Source organism: Diceros bicornis, chromosome 30 (assembly GCF_020826845.1).
Source record: "Diceros bicornis minor isolate mBicDic1 chromosome 30, mDicBic1.mat.cur, whole genome shotgun sequence".
NCBI classification, from domain to species: Eukaryota; Metazoa; Chordata; class Mammalia; order Perissodactyla; family Rhinocerotidae; genus Diceros; species Diceros bicornis.
Window position 1 is genome coordinate 169,262 of NC_080769.1, and position 19,617 is coordinate 188,878.

The following is a 19,617-nucleotide window of genomic DNA, read 5'->3' on the forward strand; positions in this document are numbered from 1 at the left end:
GAATGAAAATGTGCTTGCTTACAGCAACGTGCTATATGTTCTGAATGCCCGAATTGGGAATCTGTGTCAAAACTTTGTTAGGAATTATGTGATCCTTACTAGCTGGAAGTAAGGGAGATGGGGCATGAAGTTATTTCTAGGAGTTGGACACATACCAAGTTTAGCTCAGTTCTGGGCATCTTTGAAATACCTATACAAACATGTTCCTACATAGTAACTTGCATCTTTGAATGAGAATCTGCTTCCTTACAGCAACGTGCTATATGTTCTGAATGCCCGAATTGGGAATCTGTGTCAAAACTTTGTTAGGAATTATGTGATCCTTACTAGCTGGAAGTAAGGGAGATGGGGCATGAAGTTATTTCTAGGAGTTGGACACATACCAAGTTTAGCTCAGTTCTGGGCATCTTTGAAATACCTATACAAACTTGTTCCTACATAGTAACTTCCAACTTTGAATGAAAATGTGCTTGCTTACAGCAACGTGCTATATGTTCTGAATGCCCGAATTGGGAATCTGTGTCAAAACTTTGTTAGGAATTATGTGATCCTTACTAGCTGGAAGTAAGGGAGATGGGGCATGAAGTTATTTCTAGGAGTTGGACACATACCAAGTTTAGCTCAGTTCTGGGCATCTTTGAAATACCTATACAAACTTGTTCCTACATAGTAACTTGCATCTTTGAATGAGAATCTGCTTGCTTACAGCAACGTGGCATATGTTCTGAATGCCCGAATTGGGAATCTGTGTCAAAACTTTGTTAGGAATTATGTGATCCTTACTAGCTGGAAGTAAGGGAGATGGGGCATGAAGTTATTTCTAGGAGTTGGACACATACCAAGTTTAGCTCAGTTCTGGGCATCTTTGAAATACCTATACAAACTTGTTCCTACATAGTAACTTGCATCTTTGAATGAGAATCTGCTTGCTTACAGCAACGTGCTATATGTTCTGAATGCCCGAATTGGCAATCTGTGTCAAAACTTTGTTAGGAATTATGTGATCCTTACTAGCTGGAAGTAAGGGAGATGAGGCATGAAGTTATTTCTTGGAGTTAGAGACATACCAAGTTTAGCTCAGTTCTGGGCATCTTTGAAATACCTATACAAACTTGTTCCTACATAGTAACTTGCATCTTTGAATGAGAATGTGCTTGCTTACAGCAACGTGCTATATGTTCTGAATGCCCGATTTGGGAATCTGTGTCAAAACTTTGTTAGGAATTATGTGATCCTTACTAGCTGGAAGTAAGGGAGGTGGGGCATGAAGTTATTTCTAGGAGTTGGACACATACCAAGTTTAGCTCAGTTCTGGGCATCTTTGAAATACCTATACAAACTTGTTCCTACATAGTAACTTGCATCTTTGAATGAGAATCTGCTTGCTTACAGCAACGTGCTATATGTTCTGAATGCCCGAATTGGCAATCTGTGTCAAAACTTTGTTAGGAATTATGTGATCCTTACTAGCTGGAAGTAAGGGAGGTGGGGCATGAAGTTATTTCTAGGAGTTGGACACATACCAAGTTTAGCTCAGTTCTGGGCATCTTTGAAATACCTATACAAACTTGTTCCTACATAGTAACTTGCAACTTTGAATGAGAATGTGCTTGCTTACAGCAACGTGCTATATGTTCTGAATGCCCGAATTGGGAATCTGTGTCAAAACTTTGTTAGGAATTATGTGATCCTTACTAGCTGGAAGTAAGGGAGATGGGGCATGAAGTTATTTCTAGGAGTTGGACACATACCAAGTTTAGCTCAGTTCTGGGCATCTTTGAAATACCTATACAAACTTGTTGCTACATAGTAACTTGCATCATTAATGAGAATCTGCTTGCTTACAGCAACGTGCTATATGTTCTGAATGCCCGAATTGGGAATCTGTGTCAAAACTTTGTTAGGAATTATGTGATCCTTACTAGCTGGAAGTAAGGGAGATGGGGCATGAAGGTATTTCTAGGAGTTGGACACATACCAAGTTTAGCTCAGTTCTAGGCATCTTTGAAATACCTATACAAACTTGTTCCTACATAGTAACTTGCAACTTTGAATGAAAATGTGCTTGCTTACAGCAACGTGCTATATGTTCTGAATGCCCGAATTGGGAATCTGTGTCAAAACTTTGTTAGGAATTATGTGATCCTTACTAGCTGGAAGTAAGGGAGATGGGGCATGAAGTTATTTCTAGGAGTTGGACACATACCAAGTTTAGCTCAGTTCTGGGCATCTTTGAAATACCTATACAAACATGTTCCTACATAGTAACTTGCATCTTTGAATGAGAATCTGCTTGCTTACAGCAACGTGCTATATGTTCTGAATGCCCGAATTGGGAATCTGTGTCAAAACTTTGTTAGGAATTATGTGATCCTTACTAGCTGGAAGTAAGGGAGATGGGGCATGAAGTTATTTCTAGGAGTTGGACACATACCAAGTTTAGCTCAGTTCTGGGCATCTTTGAAATACCTATACAAACTTGTTCCTACATAGTAACTTCCAACTTTGAATGAAAATGTGCTTGCTTACAGCAACGTGCTATATGTTCTGAATGCCCGAATTGGGAATCTGTGTCAAAACTTTGTTAGGAATTATGTGATCCTTACTAGCTGGAAGTAAGGGAGATGGGGCATGAAGTTATTTCTAGGAGTTGGACACATACCAAGTTTAGCTCAGTTCTGGGCATCTTTGAAATACCTATACAAACTTGTTCCTACATAGTAACTTGCATCTTTGAATGAGAATCTGCTTGCTTACAGCAACGTGGCATATGTTCTGAATGCCCGAATTGGGAATCTGTGTCAAAACTTTGTTAGGAATTATGTGATCCTTACTAGCTGGAAGTAAGGGAGATGGGGCATGAAGTTATTTCTAGGAGTTGGACACATACCAAGTTTAGCTCAGTTCTGGGCATCTTTGAAATACCTATACAAACTTGTTCCTACATAGTAACTTGCATCTTTGAATGAGAATCTGCTTGCTTACAGCAACGTGCTATATGTTCTGAATGCCCGAATTGGCAATCTGTGTCAAAACTTTGTTAGGAATTATGTGATCCTTACTAGCTGGAAGTAAGGGAGATGGGGCATGAAGTTATTTCTAGGAGTTGGACACATACCAAGTTTAGCTCAGTTCTGGGCATCTTTGAAATACCTATACAAACTTGTTCCTACATAGTAACTTGCAACTTTGAATGAGAATGTGCTTGCTTACAGCAACGTGCTATATGTTCTGAATGCCCGAATTGGGAATCTGTGTCAAAACTTTGTTAGGAATTATGTGATCCTTACTAGCTGGAAGTAAGGGAGATGGGGCATGAAGTTATTTCTAGGAGTTGGACACATACCAAGTTTAGCTCAGTTCTGGGCATCTTTGAAATACCTATACAAACTTGTTCCTACATAGTAACTTGCATCTTTGAATGAGAATGTGCTTGCTTACAGCAACGTGCTATATGTTCTGAATGCCCGAATTGGGAATCTGTGTCAAAACTTTGTTAGGAATTATGTGATCCTTACTAGCTGGAAGTAAGGGAGATGGGGCATGAAGGTATTTCTAGGAGTTGGACACATACCAAGTTTAGCTCAGTTCTGGGCATCTTTGAAATACCTATACAAACTTGTTCCTACATAGTAACTTGCATCTTTAATGAGAATCTGCTTGCTTACAGCAACGTGCTATATGTTCTGAATGCCCGAATTGGGAATCTGTGTCAAAACTTTGTTAGGAATTATGTGATCCTTACTAGCTGGAAGTAAGGGAGATGGGGCATGAAGTTATTTCTAGGAGTTGGACACATACCAAGTTTAGCTCAGTTCTGGGCATCTTTGAAATACCTATACAAACTTGTTCCTACATAGTAACTTGCATCTTTGAATGAGAATCTGCTTGCTTACAGCAACGTGCTATATGTTCTGAATGCCCGAATTGGGAATCTGTCTCAAAACTTTGTTAGGAATTATGTGATCCTTACTAGCTGGAAGTAAGGGAGATGGGGCATGAAGTTATTTCTAGGAGTTGGACACATACCAAGTTTAGCTCAGTTCTGGGCATCTTTGAAATACCTATACAAACTTGTTCCTACATAGTAACTTGCAACTTTGAATGAGAATGTGCTTGCTTACAGCAACGTGCTATATGTTCTGAATGCCCGAATTGGGAATCTGTGTCAAAACTTTGATAGGAATTATGTGATCCTTACTAGCTGGAAGTAAGGGAGATGGGGCATGAAGTTATTTCTAGGAGTTGGACACATACCAAGTTTAGCTCAGTTCTGGGCATCTTTGAAATACCTATACAAACTTGTTCCTACATAGTAACTTGCATCTTTGAATGAGAATCTGCTTGCTTACAGCAACGTGCTATATGTTCTGAATGCCCGAATAGGGAATCTGTGTCAAAACTTTGTTAGGAATTATGTGATCCTTACTAGCTGGAAGTAAGGGAGATGGGGCATGAAGTTATTTCTAGGAGTTGGACACATACCAAGTTTAGCTCAGTTCTGGGCATCTTTGAAATACCTATACAAACTTGTTCCTACATAGTAACTTGCATCTTTAATGAGAATCTGCTTGTTTACAGCAACGTGCTATATGTTCTGAATGCCCGAATTGGCAATCTGTGTCAAAACTTTGTTAGGAATTATGTGATCCTTACTAGCTGGAAGTAAGGGAGATGGGGCATGAAGTTATTTCTAGGAGTTGGACACATACCAAGTTTAGCTCAGTTCTGGGCATCTTTGAAATACCTATACAAAATTGTTCCTACATAGTAACTTGCAACTTTGAATGAGAATGTGCTTGCTTACAGCAACGTGCTATATGTTCTGAATGCCCGAATTGGCAATCTGTGTCAAAACTTTGTTAGGAATTATGTGATCCTTACTAGCTGGAAGTAAGGGAGATGGGGCATGAAGTTATTTCTAGGAGTTGGACACATACCAAGTTTAGCTCAGTTCTGGGCATCTTTGAAATACCTATACAAACTTGTTCCTACATAGTAACTTGCAACTTTGAATGAGAATGTGCTTGCTTACAGCAACGTGCTATATGTTCTGAATGCCCGAATTGGGAATCTGTGTCAAAACTTTGTTAGGAATTATGTGATCCTTACTAGCTGGAAGTAAGGGAGATGGGGCATGAAGTTATTTCTAGGAGTTGGACACATACCAAGTTTAGCTCAGTTCTGGGCATCTTTGAAAAACCTATACAAACTTGTTCCTACATAGTAACTTGCATCTTTGAATGAGAATGTGCTTGCTTACAGCAACGTGCTATATGTTCTGAATGCCCGAATTGGGAATGTGTGTCAAAACTTTGTTAGGAATTATGTGATCCTTACTAGCTGGAAGTAAGGGAGATGGGGCATGAAGTTATTTCTAGGAGTTGGACACATACCAAGTTTAGCTCAGTTCTGGGCATCTTTGAAATACCTATACAAACTTGTTCCTACATAGTAACTTGCATCTTTGAATGAGAATGTGCTTGCTTACAGCAACGTGCTATATGTTCTGAATGCCCGAATTGGGAATCTGTGTCAAAACTTTGTTAGGAATTATGTGATCCATACTAGCTGGAAGTAAGGGAGATGGGGCATGAAGTTATTTCTAGGAGTTGGACACATACCAAGTTTAGCTCAGTTCTGGGCATCTTTGAAATACCTATACAAACTTGTTCCTACATAGTAACTTGCATCTTTGAATGAGAATCTGCTTGCTTACAGCAACGTGCTATATGTTCTGAATGCCCGAATTGGCAATCTGTGTCAAAACTTTGTTAGGAATTATGTGATCCTTACTAGCTGGAAGTAAGGGAGATGAGGCATGAAGTTATTTCTTGGAGTTAGAGACATACCAAGTTTAGCTCAGTTCTGGGCATCTTTGAAATACCTATACAAACTTGTTCCTACATAGTAACTTGCATCTTTGAATGAGAATGTGCTTGCTTACAGCAACGTGCTATATGTTCTGAATGCCCGATTTGGGAATCTGTGTCAAAACTTTGTTAGGAATTATGTGATCCTTACTAGCTGGAAGTAAGGGAGGTGGGGCATGAAGTTATTTCTAGGAGTTGGACACATACCAAGTTTAGCTCAGTTCTGGGCATCTTTGAAATACCTATACAAACTTGTTCCTACATAGTAACTTGCATCTTTGAATGAGAATCTGCTTGCTTACAGCAACGTGCTATATGTTCTGAATGCCCGAATTGGCAATCTGTGTCAAAACTTTGTTAGGAATTATGTGATCCTTACTAGCTGGAAGTAAGGGAGGTGGGGCATGAAGTTATTTCTAGGAGTTGGACACATACCAAGTTTAGCTCAGTTCTGGGCATCTTTGAAATACCTATACAAACTTGTTCCTACATAGTAACTTGCATCTTTGAATGAGAATCTGCTTGCTTACAGCAACGTGCTATATGTTCTGAATGCCCGAATTGGCAATCTGTGTCAAAACTTTGTTAGGAATTATGTGATCCTTACTAGCTGGAAGTAAGGGAGATGGGGCATGAAGTTATTTCTAGGAGTTGGACACATACCAAGTTTAGCTCAGTTCTGGGCATCTTTGAAATACCTATACAAACTTGTTCCTACATAGTAACTTGCAACTTTGAATGAGAATGTGCTTGCTTACAGCAACGTGCTATATGTTCTGAATGCCCGAATTGGGAATCTGTGTCAAAACTTTGTTAGGAATTATGTGATCCTTACTAGCTGGAAGTAAGGGAGATGGGGCATGAAGTTATTTCTAGGAGTTGGACACATACCAAGTTTAGCTCAGTTCTGGGCATCTTTGAAATACCTATACAAACTTGTTCCTACATAGTAACTTGCATCTTTGAATGAGAATGTGCTTGCTTACAGCAACGTGCTATATGTTCTGAATGCCCGAATTGGGAATCTGTGTCAAAACTTTGTTAGGAATTATGTGATCCTTACTAGCTGGAAGTAAGGGAGATGGGGCATGAAGGTATTTCTAGGAGTTGGACACATACCAAGTTTAGCTCAGTTCTGGGCATCTTTGAAATACCTATACAAACTTGTTCCTACATAGTAACTTGCATCTTTAATGAGAATCTGCTTGCTTACAGCAACGTGCTATATGTTCTGAATGCCCGAATTGGGAATCTGTGTCAAAACTTTGTTAGGAATTATGTGATCCTTACTAGCTGGAAGTAAGGGAGATGGGGCATGAAGTTATTTCTAGGAGTTGGACACATACCAAGTTTAGCTCAGTTCTGGGCATCTTTGAAATACCTATACAAACTTGTTCCTACATAGTAACTTGCAACTTTGAATGAGAATGTGCTTGCTTACAGCAACGTGATATATGTTCTGAATGCCCGAATTGGGAATCTGTGTCAAAACTTTGTTAGGAATTATGTGACCCTTACTAGCTGGAAGTAAGGGAGATGGGGCATGAAGGTATTTCTAGGAGTTGGACACATACCAAGTTTAGCTCAGTTCTGGGCATCTTTGAAATACCTATACAAACTTGTTCCTACATAGTAACTTGCATCTTTGGATGAGAATCTGCTTGCTTACAGCAACGTGCTATATGTTCTGAATGCCCGAATAGGGAATCTGTGTCAAAACTTTGTTAGGAATTATGTGATCCTTACTAGCTGGAAGTAAGGGAGATGGGGCATGAAGTTATTTCTAGGAGTTGGACACATACCAAGTTTAGCTCAGTTCTGGGCATCTTTGAAATACCTATACAAACTTGTTCCTACATAGTAACTTGCATCTTTGAATGAGAATGTGCTTGCTTACAGCAACGTGCTATATGTTCTGAATGCCCGAATTGGGAATCTGTGTCAAAACTTTGTTAGGAATTATGTGATCCTTACTAGCTGGAAGTAAGGGAGATGGGGCATGAAGTTATTTCTAGGAGTTGGACACATACCAAGTTTAGCTCAGTTCTGGGCATCTTTGAAATACCTATACAAACTTGTTCCTACATAGTAACTTGCATCTTTGAATGAGAATGTGCTTGCTTACAGCAACGTGCTATATGTTCTGAATGCCCGAATTGGGAATCTGTGTCAAAACTTTGTTAGGAATTATGTGATCCTTACTAGCTGGAAGTAAGGGAGATGGGGCATGAAGTTATTTCTAGGAGTTGGACACATACCAAGTTTAGCTCAGTTCTGGGCATCTTTGAAATACCTATACAAACATGTTCCTACATAGTAACTTGCATCTTTGAATGAGAATCTGCTTGCTTACAGCAACGTGCTATATGTTCTGAATGCCCGAATTGGGAATCTGTGTCAAAACTTTGTTAGGAATTATGTGATCCTTACTAGCTGGAAGTAAGGGAGATGGGGCATGAAGTTATTTCTAGGAGTTGGACACATACCAAGTTTAGCTCAGTTCTGGGCATCTTTGAAATACCTATACAAACTTGTTCCTACATAGTAACTTCCAACTTTGAATGAAAATGTGCTTGCTTACAGCAACGTGCTATATGTTCTGAATGCCCGAATTGGGAATCTGTGTCAAAACTTTGTTAGGAATTATGTGATCCTTACTAGCTGGAAGTAAGGGAGATGGGGCATGAAGTTATTTCTAGGAGTTGGACACATACCAAGTTTAGCTCAGTTCTGGGCATCTTTGAAATACCTATACAAACTTGTTCCTACATAGTAACTTGCATCTTTGAATGAGAATCTGCTTGCTTACAGCAACGTGGCATATGTTCTGAATGCCCGAATTGGGAATCTGTGTCAAAACTTTGTTAGGAATTATGTGATCCTTACTAGCTGGAAGTAAGGGAGATGGGGCATGAAGTTATTTCTAGGAGTTGGACACATACCAAGTTTAGCTCAGTTCTGGGCATCTTTGAAATACCTATACAAACTTGTTCCTACATAGTAACTTGCATCTTTGAATGAGAATCTGCTTGCTTACAGCAACGTGCTATATGTTCTGAATGCCCGAATTGGCAATCTGTGTCAAAACTTTGTTAGGAATTATGTGATCCTTACTAGCTGGAAGTAAGGGAGATGGGGCATGAAGTTATTTCTAGGAGTTGGACACATACCAAGTTTAGCTCAGTTCTGGGCATCTTTGAAATACCTATACAAACTTGTTCCTACATAGTAACTTGCAACTTTGAATGAGAATGTGCTTGCTTACAGCAACGTGCTATATGTTCTGAATGCCCGAATTGGGAATCTGTGTCAAAACTTTGTTAGGAATTATGTGATCCTTACTAGCTGGAAGTAAGGGAGATGGGGCATGAAGTTATTTCTAGGAGTTGGACACATACCAAGTTTAGCTCAGTTCTGGGCATCTTTGAAATACCTATACAAACTTGTTCCTACATAGTAACTTGCATCTTTGAATGAGAATGTGCTTGCTTACAGCAACGTGCTATATGTTCTGAATGCCCGAATTGGGAATCTGTGTCAAAACTTTGTTAGGAATTATGTGATCCTTACTAGCTGGAAGTAAGGGAGATGGGGCATGAAGGTATTTCTAGGAGTTGGACACATACCAAGTTTAGCTCAGTTCTGGGCATCTTTGAAATACCTATACAAACTTGTTCCTACATAGTAACTTGCATCTTTAATGAGAATCTGCTTGCTTACAGCAACGTGCTATATGTTCTGAATGCCCGAATTGGGAATCTGTGTCAAAACTTTGTTAGGAATTATGTGATCCTTACTAGCTGGAAGTAAGGGAGATGGGGCATGAAGTTATTTCTAGGAGTTGGACACATACCAAGTTTAGCTCAGTTCTGGGCATCTTTGAAATACCTATACAAACTTGTTCCTACATAGTAACTTGCAACTTTGAATGAGAATGTGCTTGCTTACAGCAACGTGCTATATGTTCTGAATGCCCGAATTGGGAATCTGTGTCAAAACTTTGTTAGGAATTATGTGATCCTTACTAGCTGGAAGTAAGGGAGATGGGGCATGAAGTTATTTCTAGGAGTTGGACACATACCAAGTTTAGCTCAGTTCTGGGCATCTTTGAAATACCTATACAAACTTGTTCCTACATAGTAACTTGCAACTTTGAATGAGAATGTGCTTGCTTACAGCAACGTGCTATATGTTCTGAATGCCCGAATTGGGAATCTGTGTCAAAACTTTGTTAGGAATTATGTGATCCTTACTAGCTGGAAGTAAGGGAGATGGGGCATGAAGTTATTTCTAGGAGTTGGACACATACCAAGTTTAGCTCAGTTCTGGGCATCTTTGAAATACCTATACAAACTTGTTCCTACATAGTAACTTGCATCTTTGAATGAGAATCTGCTTGCTTACAGCAACGTGCTATATGTTCTGAATGCCCGAATTGGGAATCTGTGTCAAAACTTTGTTAGGAATTATGTGATCCTTACTAGCTGGAAGTAAGGGAGATGGGGCATGAAGTTATTTCTAGGAGTTGGACACATACCAAGTTTAGCTCAGTTCTGGGCATCTTTGAAATACCTATACAAACTTGTTCCTACATAGTAACTTGCAACTTTGAATGAGAATGTGCTTGCTTACAGCAACGTGCTATATGTTCTGAATGCCCGAATTGGGAATCTGTGTCAAAACTTTGTTAGGAATTATGTGATCCTTACTAGCTGGAAGTAAGGGAGATGGGGCATGAAGTTATTTCTAGGAGTTGGACACATACCAAGTTTAGCTCAGTTCTGGGCATCTTTGAAATACCTATACAAACTTGTTCCTACATAGTAACTTGCATCTTTGAATGAGAATCTGCTTGCTTACAGCAACGTGCTATATGTTCTGAATGCCCGAATAGGGAATCTGTGTCAAAACTTTGTTAGGAATTATGTGATCCTTACTAGCTGGAAGTAAGGGAGATGGGGCATGAAGTTATTTCTAGGAGTTGGACACATACCAAGTTTAGCTCAGTTCTGGGCATCATTGAAATACCTATACAAACTTGTTCCTACATAGTAACTTGCATCTTTAATGAGAATCTGCTTGTTTACAGCAACGTGCTATATGTTCTGAATGCCCGAATTGGCAATCTGTGTCAAAACTTTGTTAGGAATTATGTGATCCTTACTAGCTGGAAGTAAGGGAGATGGGGCATGAAGTTATTTCTAGGAGTTGGACACATACCAAGTTTAGCTCAGTTCTGGGCATCTTTGAAATACCTATACAAACTTGTTCCTACATAGTAACTTGCATCTTTGAATGAGAATGTGCTTGCTTACAGCAACGTGCTATATGTTCTGAATGCCCGAATTGGGAATCTGTGTCAAAACTTTGTTAGGAATTATGTGATCCTTACTAGCTGGAAGTAAGGGAGATGGGGCATGAAGGTATTTCTAGGAGTTGGACACATACCAAGTTTAGCTCAGTTCTGGGCATCTTTGAAATACCTATACAAACTTGTTCCTACATAGTAACTTGCATCTTTAATGAGAATCTGCTTGCTTACAGCAACGTGCTATATGTTCTGAATGCCCGAATTGGGAATCTGTGTCAAAACTTTGTTAGGAATTATGTGATCCTTACTAGCTGGAAGTAAGGGAGATGGGGCATGAAGTTATTTCTAGGAGTTGGACACATACCAAGTTTAGCTCAGTTCTGGGCATCTTTGAAATACCTATACAAACTTGTTCCTACATAGTAACTTGCAACTTTGAATGAGAATGTGCTTGCTTACAGCAACGTGCTATATGTTCTGAATGCCCGAATTGGGAATCTGTGTCAAAACTTTGTTAGGAATTATGTGATCCTTACTAGCTGGAAGTAAGGGAGATGGGGCATGAAGTTATTTCTAGGAGTTGGACACATACCAAGTTTAGCTCAGTTCTGGGCATCTTTGAAATACCTATACAAACTTGTTCCTACATAGTAACTTGCAACTTTGAATGAGAATGTGCTTGCTTACAGCAACGTGCTATATGTTCTGAATGCCCGAATTGGGAATCTGTGTCAAAACTTTGTTAGGAATTATGTGATCCTTACTAGCTGGAAGTAAGGGAGATGGGGCATGAAGTTATTTCTAGGAGTTGGACACATACCAAGTTTAGCTCAGTTCTGGGCATCTTTGAAATACCTATACAAACTTGTTCCTACATAGTAACTTGCATCTTTGAATGAGAATCTGCTTGCTTACAGCAACGTGCTATATGTTCTGAATGCCCGAATTGGGAATCTGTCTCAAAACTTTGTTAGGAATTATGTGATCCTTACTAGCTGGAAGTAAGGGAGATGGGGCATGAAGTTATTTCTAGGAGTTGGACACATACCAAGTTTAGCTCAGTTCTGGGCATCTTTGAAATACCTATACAAACTTGTTCCTACATAGTAACTTGCAACTTTGAATGAGAATGTGCTTGCTTACAGCAACGTGCTATATGTTCTGAATGCCCGAATTGGGAATCTGTGTCAAAACTTTGATAGGAATTATGTGATCCTTACTAGCTGGAAGTAAGGGAGATGGGGCATGAAGTTATTTCTAGGAGTTGGACACATACCAAGTTTAGCTCAGTTCTGGGCATCTTTGAAATACCTATACAAACTTGTTCCTACATAGTAACTTGCATCTTTGAATGAGAATCTGCTTGCTTACAGCAACGTGCTATATGTTCTGAATGCCCGAATAGGGAATCTGTGTCAAAACTTTGTTAGGAATTATGTGATCCTTACTAGCTGGAAGTAAGGGAGATGGGGCATGAAGTTATTTCTAGGAGTTGGACACATACCAAGTTTAGCTCAGTTCTGGGCATCTTTGAAATACCTATACAAACTTGTTCCTACATAGTAACTTGCATCTTTAATGAGAATCTGCTTGTTTACAGCAACGTGCTATATGTTCTGAATGCCCGAATTGGCAATCTGTGTCAAAACTTTGTTAGGAATTATGTGATCCTTACTAGCTGGAAGTAAGGGAGATGGGGCATGAAGTTATTTCTAGGAGTTGGACACATACCAAGTTTAGCTCAGTTCTGGGCATCTTTGAAATACCTATACAAAATTGTTCCTACATAGTAACTTGCAACTTTGAATGAGAATGTGCTTGCTTACAGCAACGTGCTATATGTTCTGAATGCCCGAATTGGGAATCTGTGTCAAAACTTTGTTAGGAATTATGTGATCCTTACTAGCTGGAAGTAAGGGAGATGGGGCATGAAGTTATTTCTAGGAGTTGGACACATACCAAGTTTAGCTCAGTTCTGGGCATCTTTGAAATACCTATACAAACTTGTTCCTACATAGTAACTTGCAACTTTGAATGAGAATGTGCTTGCTTACAGCAACGTGCTATATGTTCTGAATGCCCGAATTGGGAATCTGTGTCAAAACTTTGTTAGGAATTATGTGATCCTTACTAGCTGGAAGTAAGGGAGATGGGGCATGAAGTTATTTCTAGGAGTTGGACACATACCAAGTTTAGCTCAGTTCTGGGCATCTTTGAAAAACCTATACAAACTTGTTCCTACATAGTAACTTGCATCTTTGAATGAGAATGTGCTTGCTTACAGCAACGTGCTATATGTTCTGAATGCCCGAATTGGGAATGTGTGTCAAAACTTTGTTAGGAATTATGTGATCCTTACTAGCTGGAAGTAAGGGAGATGGGGCATGAAGTTATTTCTAGGAGTTGGACACATACCAAGTTTAGCTCAGTTCTGGGCATCTTTGAAATACCTATACAAACTTGTTCCTACATAGTAACTTGCATCTTTGAATGAGAATGTGCTTGCTTACAGCAACGTGCTATATGTTCTGAATGCCCGAATTGGGAATCTGTGTCAAAACTTTGTTAGGAATTATGTGATCCATACTAGCTGGAAGTAAGGGAGATGGGGCATGAAGTTACTTCTAGGAGTTGGACACATACCAAGTTTAGCTCAGTTCTGGGCATCTTTGAAATACCTATACAAACTTGTTCCTACATAGTAACTTGCATCTTTGAATGAGAATCTGCTTGCTTACAGCAACGTGCTATATGTTCTGAATGCCCGAATTGGCAATCTGTGTCAAAACTTTGTTAGGAATTATGTGATCCTTACTAGCTGGAAGTAAGGGAGATGAGGCATGAAGTTATTTCTTGGAGTTAGAGACATACCAAGTTTAGCTCAGTTCTGGGCATCTTTGAAATACCTATACAAACTTGTTCCTACATAGTAACTTGCATCTTTGAATGAGAATGTGCTTGCTTACAGCAACGTGCTATATGTTCTGAATGCCCGATTTGGGAATCTGTGTCAAAACTTTGTTAGGAATTATGTGATCCTTACTAGCTGGAAGTAAGGGAGGTGGGGCATGAAGTTATTTCTAGGAGTTGGACACATACCAAGTTTAGCTCAGTTCTGGGCATCTTTGAAATACCTATACAAACTTGTTCCTACATAGTAACTTGCATCTTTGAATGAGAATCTGCTTGCTTACAGCAACGTGCTATATGTTCTGAATGCCCGAATTGGCAATCTGTGTCAAAACTTTGTTAGGAATTATGTGATCCTTACTAGCTGGAAGTAAGGGAGGTGGGGCATGAAGTTATTTCTAGGAGTTGGACACATACCAAGTTTAGCTCAGTTCTGGGCATCTTTGAAATACCTATACAAACTTGTTCCTACATAGTAACTTGCATCTTTGAATGAGAATCTGCTTGCTTACAGCAACGTGCTATATGTTCTGAATGCCCGAATTGGCAATCTGTGTCAAAACTTTGTTAGGAATTATGTGATCCTTACTAGCTGGAAGTAAGGGAGATGGGGCATGAAGTTATTTCTAGGAGTTGGACACATACCAAGTTTAGCTCAGTTCTGGGCATCTTTGAAATACCTATACAAACTTGTTCCTACATAGTAACTTGCAACTTTGAATGAGAATGTGCTTGCTTACAGCAACGTGCTATATGTTCTGAATGCCCGAATTGGGAATCTGTGTCAAAACTTTGTTAGGAATTATGTGATCCTTACTAGCTGGAAGTAAGGGAGATGGGGCATGAAGTTATTTCTAGGAGTTGGACACATACCAAGTTTAGCTCAGTTCTGGGCATCTTTGAAATACCTATACAAACTTGTTCCTACATAGTAACTTGCATCTTTGAATGAGAATGTGCTTGCTTACAGCAACGTGCTATATGTTCTGAATGCCCGAATTGGGAATCTGTGTCAAAACTTTGTTAGGAATTATGTGATCCTTACTAGCTGGAAGTAAGGGAGATGGGGCATGAAGGTATTTCTAGGAGTTGGACACATACCAAGTTTAGCTCAGTTCTGGGCATCTTTGAAATACCTATACAAACTTGTTCCTACATAGTAACTTGCATCTTTAATGAGAATCTGCTTGCTTACAGCAACGTGCTATATGTTCTGAATGCCCGAATTGGGAATCTGTGTCAAAACTTTGTTAGGAATTATGTGATCCTTACTAGCTGGAAGTAAGGGAGATGGGGCATGAAGTTATTTCTAGGAGTTGGACACATACCAAGTTTAGCTCAGTTCTGGGCATCTTTGAAATACCTATACAAACTTGTTCCTACATAGTAACTTGCAACTTTGAATGAGAATGTGCTTGCTTACAGCAACGTGATATATGTTCTGAATGCCCGAATTGGGAATCTGTGTCAAAACTTTGTTAGGAATTATGTGACCCTTACTAGCTGGAAGTAAGGGAGATGGGGCATGAAGGTATTTCTAGGAGTTGGACACATACCAAGTTTAGCTCAGTTCTGGGCATCTTTGAAATACCTATACAAACTTGTTCCTACATAGTAACTTGCATCTTTGGATGAGAATCTGCTTGCTTACAGCAACGTGCTATATGTTCTGAATGCCCGAATAGGGAATCTGTGTCAAAACTTTGTTAGGAATTATGTGATCCTTACTAGCTGGAAGTAAGGGAGATGGGGCATGAAGTTATTTCTAGGAGTTGGACACATACCAAGTTTAGCTCAGTTCTGGGCATCTTTGAAATACCTATACAAACTTGTTCCTACATAGTAACTTGCATCTTTGAATGAGAATCTGCTTGCTTACTGCAACGTGCTATATGTTCTGAATGCCCGAATAGGGAATATGTGTCAAAACTTTGTTAGGAATTATGTGATCCTTACTAGCTGGAAGTAAGGGAGATGGGGCATGAAGTTATTTCTAGGAGTTGGACACATACCAAGTTTAGCTCAGTTCTGGGCATCTTTGAAATACCTATACAAACTTGTTCCTACATAGTAACTTGCAACTTTGAATGAGAATGTGCTTGCTTACAGCAACGTGCTATATGTTCTGAATGCCCGAATTGGGAATCTGTGTCAAAACTTTGTTAGGAATTATGTGATCCTTACTAGCTGGAAGTAAGGGAGATGGGGCATGAAGTTATTTCTAGGAGTTGGACACATACCAAGTTTAGCTCAGTTCTGGGCATCTTTGAAATACCTATACAAACTTGTTGCTACATAGTAACTTGCATCATTAATGAGAATCTGCTTGCTTACAGCAACGTGCTATATGTTCTGAATGCCCGAATTGGGAATCTGTGTCAAAACTTTGTTAGGAATTATGTGATCCTTACTAGCTGGAAGTAAGGGAGATGGGGCATGAAGGTATTTCTAGGAGTTGGACACATACCAAGTTTAGCTCAGTTCTAGGCATCTTTGAAATACCTATACAAACTTGTTCCTACATAGTAACTTGCAACTTTGAATGAAAATGTGCTTGCTTACAGCAACGTGCTATATGTTCTGAATGCCCGAATTGGGAATCTGTGTCAAAACTTTGTTAGGAATTATGTGATCCTTACTAGCTGGAAGTAAGGGAGATGGGGCATGAAGTTATTTCTAGGAGTTGGACACATACCAAGTTTAGCTCAGTTCTGGGCATCTTTGAAATACCTATACAAACATGTTCCTACATAGTAACTTGCATCTTTGAATGAGAATCTGCTTGCTTACAGCAACGTGCTATATGTTCTGAATGCCCGAATTGGGAATCTGTGTCAAAACTTTGTTAGGAATTATGTGATCCTTACTAGCTGGAAGTAAGGGAGATGGGGCATGAAGTTATTTCTAGGAGTTGGACACATACCAAGTTTAGCTCAGTTCTGGGCATCTTTGAAATACCTATACAAACTTGTTCCTACATAGTAACTTCCAACTTTGAATGAAAATGTGCTTGCTTACAGCAACGTGCTATATGTTCTGAATGCCCGAATTGGGAATCTGTGTCAAAACTTTGTTAGGAATTATGTGATCCTTACTAGCTGGAAGTAAGGGAGATGGGGCATGAAGTTATTTCTAGGAGTTGGACACATAGCAAGTTTAGCTCAGTTCTGGGCATCTTTGAAATACCTATACAAACTTGTTCCTACATAGTAACTTGCATCTTTGAATGAGAATCTGCTTGCTTACAGCAACGTGGCATATGTTCTGAATGCCCGAATTGGGAATCTGTGTCAAAACTTTGTTAGGAATTATGTGATCCTTACTAGCTGGAAGTAAGGGAGATGGGGCATGAAGTTATTTCTAGGAGTTGGACACATACCAAGTTTAGCTCAGTTCTGGGCATCTTTGAAATACCTATACAAACTTGTTCCTACATAGTAACTTGCATCTTTGAATGAGAATCTGCTTGCTTACAGCAACGTGCTATATGTTCTGAATGCCCGAATTGGCAATCTGTGTCAAAACTTTGTTAGGAATTATGTGATCCTTACTAGCTGGAAGTAAGGGAGATGGGGCATGAAGTTATTTCTAGGAGTTGGACACATACCAAGTTTAGCTCAGTTCTGGGCATCTTTGAAATACCTATACAAACTTGTTCCTACATAGTAACTTGCAACTTTGAATGAGAATGTGCTTGCTTACAGCAACGTGCTATATGTTCTGAATGCCCGAATTGGGAATCTGTGTCAAAACTTTGTTAGGAATTATGTGATCCTTACTAGCTGGAAGTAAGGGAGATGGGGCATGAAGTTATTTCTAGGAGTTGGACACATACCAAGTTTAGCTCAGTTCTGGGCATCTTTGAAATACCTATACAAACTTGTTCCTACATAGTAACTTGCATCTTTGAATGAGAATGTGCTTGCTTACAGCAACGTGCTATATGTTCTGAATGCCCGAATTGGGAATCTGTGTCAAAACTTTGTTAGGAATTATGTGATCCTTACTAGCTGGAAGTAAGGGAGATGGGGCATGAAGGTATTTCTAGGAGTTGGACACATACCAAGTTTAGCTCAGTTCTGGGCATCTTTGAAATACCTATACAAACTTGTTCCTACATAGTAACTTGCATCTTTAATGAGAATCTGCTTGCTTACAGCAACGTGCTATATGTTCTGAATGCCCGAATTGGGAATCTGTGTCAAAACTTTGTTAGTAATTATGTGATCCTTACTAGCTGGAAGTAAGGGAGATGGGGCATGAAGTTATTTCTAGGAGTTGGACACATACCAAGTTTAGCTCAGTTCTGGGCATCTTTGAAATACCTATACAAACTTGTTCCTACATAGTAACTTGCAACTTTGAATGAGAATGTGCTTGCTTACAGCAACGTGCTATATGTTCTGAATGCCCGAATTGGGAATCTGTGTCAAAACTTTGTTAGGAATTATGTGATCCTTACTAGCTGGAAGTAAGGGAGATGGGGCATGAAGTTATTTCTAGGAGTTGGACACATACCAAGTTTAGCTCAGTTCTGGGCATCTTTGAAATACCTATACAAACTTGTTGGTACATAGTAACTTGCAACTTTGAATGAGAATGTGCTTGCTTACAGCAACGTGCTATATGTTCTGAATGCCCGAATTGGGAATCTGTGTCAAAACTTTGTTAGGAATTATGTGATCCTTACTAGCTGGAAGTAAGGGAGATGGGGCATGAAGTTATTTCTAGGAGTTGGACACATACCAAGTTTAGCTCAGTTCTGGGCATCTTTGAAATACCTATACAAACTTGTTCCTACATAGTAACTTGCATCTTTGAATGAGAATCTGCTTGCTTACAGCAACGTGCTATATGTTCTGAATGCCCGAATTGGGAATCTGTCTCAAAACTTTGTTAGGAATTATGTGATCCTTACTAGCTGGAAGTAAGGGAGATGGGGCATGAAGTTATTTCTAGGAGTTGGACACATACCAAGTTTAGCTCAGTTCTGGGCATCTTTGAAATACCTATACAAACTTGTTCCTACATAGTAACTTGCAACTTTGAATGAGAATGTGCTTGCTTACAGCAACGTGCTATATGTTCTGAATGCCCGAATTGGGAATCTGTGTCAAAACTTTGTTAGGAATTATGTGATCCTTACTAGCTGGAAGTAAGGGAGATGGGGCATGAAGTTATTTCTAGGAGTTGGACACATACCAAGTTTAGCTCAGTTCTGGGCATCTTTGAAATACCTATACAAACTTGTTCCTACATAGTAACTTGCATCTTTGAATGAGAATCTGCTTGCTTACAGCAACGTGCTATATGTTCTGAATGCTCGAATAGGGAATCTGTGTCAAAACTTTGTTAGGAATTATGTGATCCTTACTAGCTGGAAGTAAGGGAGATGGGGCATGAAGTTATTTCTAGGAGTTGGACACATACCAAGTTTAGCTCAGTTCTGGGCATCTTTGAAATACCTATACAAACTTGTTCCTACATAGTAACTTGCATCTTTAATGAGAATCTGCTTGTTTA